The sequence below is a fragment of the Selaginella moellendorffii genome, unplaced genomic scaffold (genome assembly GCF_000143415.4).
Source record: "Selaginella moellendorffii unplaced genomic scaffold, v1.0 SELMOscaffold_284, whole genome shotgun sequence".
Taxonomy (NCBI): Eukaryota; Viridiplantae; Streptophyta; class Lycopodiopsida; order Selaginellales; family Selaginellaceae; genus Selaginella; species Selaginella moellendorffii.
In genome coordinates this window covers 9,718-13,856 of record NW_003314542.1, presented here as the reverse complement: position 1 = coordinate 13,856, position 4,139 = coordinate 9,718, and the positions used below count along the sequence as shown (strand labels likewise).

Genomic DNA, 4,139 nt, shown 5'->3' with positions numbered 1-4,139 from the left:
ATACATAGTATATATTTTACTTTCTGGATAGTTAACACTACATAGACTATGTGAGCAGAACTTCTATAGGACATAACAACATGAATAATCACAATATTGTGGAGGATTGCCATATTGTTGTTATCTACAAAAACAATCAAATGGAGTGTGTAAAGTTCATATAGTAATTTGCTTACTATATAATATTCCTCCAATCCAAGTAAAACATTTGATTGTAGAACTTACTTTAAGTCGATATCTAACTCACTAATTTCTATGAATCTTTTCTAATTTGACTTGGAAGCATCTAGGCTCTTCATTGCTCAAAAACATTGGTCCTCTTTGTTCTATAGTTATATACTTATATTTGAGATAGTGCAAATGTGTTTGTTGTATGGGCTCACTTACTCATTCCTTTCTTTTGATAGTTTCAAGGTTCTCAATTGGTTTTACTGCAAATTAAATTCTAAAATCATATAAAGTTGATCTCATCACTTTTATTACTTTGTGACCAAGAGGTTGTGTCAATGTTGTAGTAGATAAACATTCCACCAAACCCTCAAAATTATGTTGATTTTTTTTATAACTTAGCTTTTTATATAAAAGTGTATAAAGGTCTATTGTAGCATAGAGATGACCAAGTCGTTGTAGCATGTTTTATTTGAAAATATGCATTTTAAGCAATTTGTTTTTGATAGCCATATCATATGGTAAATTTCAATAAGATTTATTGTTAACACTTTGTAGCAGGTATTTCAAAAATCATTGAATAAAGAAAGCGAATTAGTAAAGAGATCAATATGAGTACTTCCTTATTTGAGAAATAACTACAGTCCTTAAATGTGGAAAACATATAAACCACTATATCAATGAAGTTTGTAGTTGTAAAATTGCATTTTTTAATAAACATTACCTCCAACCCACTATAAACGTATAAACTTGTAGTACTTATTTGCATCTTGTAAAGTGTTTATACCTTTTAAACTCTAGCAAAACCACTTGTGGTTAACTTAAATATATTACCCTGTGCGTTCATATAAACTTTATTCCTAATGGAAAAGGCAACTCTTTTTCATTTAACTAAAACTTTGTTTATATCACCATTATAGACAATTCTAATACCTTATCAATTTGTTTATGCTTTGTTACTCATGAAACCATAAAACATTGATGGTGTTGAAAATCCTAAACCAACTTAATATATATTATTTAGTAGTGTTTAAAAAAGAACTTAAAATGGCATCTCTTTCAAATAGTTATATTTGCTAATATAAGGAGCTAGTAAATAGTGAGCCAAGGGAGTTGACAAAAATATTTTGATACACTAAAGAATATTTTATTAAGGTTTTAGCTGCAAACAGTTTTATTAATCACATATTTTAATTAAAATTAATAATTTAAATAATATTTACATCTGTTTAACTTACCACCATCTAATCTTTGTGGCAGAGGTTTTGGGTTATCACCTAATTTAGAGAGTAATTTGTTAATTTAGTATTCAATAAATTAGTATTTATACTAATTGTTTAAGTTATATATTACAATATCAATATCTATATTTTTCACCTTATGTTCAAACATTATAATGAATCCAAACTGTAACATTTAGATCCATAATATGCAAAGGATGAAAGACTTTCAAAGTTTAATGTTAAAAAAAGTATATGCAATTGCAACTTGGGAATTAGTTGATTGTGATGTTGTGAAAATTCCCATTTGCAATATCACTTTCTTAACTGAAAACTATATACTTGTGATTATGGTATTGTTGATTGATGTTTGTATTTAATTTTTAACTATATTGCCTTTGAGTATATTGTCTTTGCTTTCTTTGACCAAGTATTTGTAATATTCATATCTTTGTTATTTCTCTTCTACTAATACAAAATCAGAAAAGATTTAAATAACTTGAATTTTAATTATGAAGTTTGTATATTTGTACAAGGAATTGTTGAAACAAAACGTTGGAAAACTGCAAGTCCCAAGTTTTTATATCGGTTTAATTATATAAGTTTGGGAAAAGAAATCTATATATTAATGAGTACATGAGTTAGGTTTGTGAATAAGCTTGTGTAAGTTTAAGTGACCAAACACCATAGATCTATAATTGAACTTGAAGTGGTATTGAATAAACTTTGAATATGCTTGGATAATCTACTATCTAATGGTTGTTGTTCATTTAGATTAATCTATTTTTTATAATTTGTGAACATGTTTATAATTTATAAAATCTCAAAAAAAAACTTTCTAGTATATTCTTTTCTATTCCACTATTGATTATTAATCTTGGTTTATAAATTATAAATATGTTTAACATTATTTCTCAATTAAATTATTTCAAGTAAACCAAGCAAATTATTTACGAGATAAGTATTTTCTCAAATATTTTTATCTCTTCAGCATAAGATCCTTTTGCTTGTTTTCAGGTACCATATTAGTTTGGGTTTCATTGACAGCTCCATCAACCTTGCATCACACTCTTTCCTCACAAAGCTTAGCAACAAGCTCCTGAGAAAAGCTTTTCTCTGATTTTGATTAAGTTTTCGGATCCATGAGATTAGAGCATATGCCTTCAGTGATACAATGGAGTTTCCTCATTCTGACACAGCACTCCTAGTTCTCAAGCAACTCCCAAGCACTTAAATGAAAAGTAACCTTCCTTAATAGCCTCTCCACAATAAAATTTTATGTCCATTCCCATCCATGTCATTGATGAAAAAGTTAAAGAAGAAGATACTTACCATGTGTAAGGAGATAACTCCACAGCTTTTCATTGCCAAGCTTCAGTTTCCTCAAAACAGCTTGAAGATAGGGATTTTAAACTAGCTCGACAGAATTGCATAAACGAAGTACTTTGTGAAGGCTATAAGACGAAACAAAAAAGCTATGAACTAATGAAAACACTATAGTACCTATGACCATCATGCTTCGTAGGGCACTCTCCAGTTACTCCAAATGAGTAGTGCAAGAAGAAGTGTGTCATCGTGACAGTGATGCCAGAGTACTTCTGAACTTGGGGTACAAAACTTCTCAAGCGGCAGGCATGTCTCCACTCTGAGCAAGTAGTGGATTCCGTCCAGATTTCTCTCCCGGATCTGCGAGTGGAGCCTCTTCTCTGCTAAGTCGCCACGTGCCTTGAGCGCCACCATGAAAAGTCTGAGCATTTGGCTGCCGGTTTGCTCGTAGCACTAAAGAGCAAAGGTTGTTCTCAGCATATCCCAGGAAACGATGTCTTGCTGCTCCATGCAAAGTCTGGCAGGCCAGCTTCTCATTGCATATGATAGAAGACGTGCTGTCCCATGATGATCATGTTCCAGGCAACCAACGTCGTGTTTCTTTGTCCTCCTGAACACTTCTGATGGTTCTTTGTCACTTCTGGCTGTTTTGATGGTCTCACGGTGCAACATCCATCCAGAGGTCAACACCAGTAAAATCGCTCAAAACACATGGAACGATCCAATAATCAAACATATTTGGAGATGCTGGGTATCGATCCCGGTGCCTCTTGCATGCTAAGCAAACGCTCTACCAGCTGAGCTACATCCCCTTAGCAAAGAAAGCACCATTTGAATACTCATCCTTGGAGATTCTGGCATCTTTTGTTGCATTTCAAGAGCCTTTTGAGTGATGAGCTTTGGAAAGACCACCATCTCCAGCAGGTTTCTATAGGCAAGCATCTGCATCTGCAGGCAACCATGAAGAATGTTACTAGTGCTTATAATAATAGTATTAGTATTCACAAGAGGACGAAAAGAGAGTGTTATTCAAGAGGATGAGTAAAGCAATTGGTAAAACCAACACGAAACTTGGTAGGTTCTTGCTCTATTTTCCAGTCCATGTTCCGAGCCAGCTGTGCAATAACTTCCAAGTCTGGTAGTTGACCCTTGTATGTGATCTTCACTGTCCGTGAGCAAGAGCCTGCTGTCTTCTTGCTCTGCAACTTAATCTCCTTAAAGATTGTTTGTACACAATCGTCCATGTGACAACGCATGCACTGTGCTGAGTTACGCGTCACTGCCAGTGTTGGCAGGACACTTTGAGGAGAATCCTAGAGTCCCATTGCTGTGCGAACCATGAGTGTGAGCTTCCAGCTGTTTCTTCTCAGTCAGGATCGTCCTCCACAACTTCGATCTGCCACCTGGGATCCTGAAAGATCACAT

At 33.8% G+C, this 4,139-nt stretch overlaps 1 non-coding gene across 1 annotated transcript; it reads right to left on the bottom strand.

Moving 5' to 3' along the window:
- Positions 1-3,453: 3,453 nt before the first annotated feature.
- Positions 3,454-3,526, bottom strand: TRNAA-AGC. Its single transcript has one exon. It is a non-coding gene; the product is annotated as a tRNA-Ala (tRNA).
- Positions 3,527-4,139: the final 613 nt, after the last annotated feature.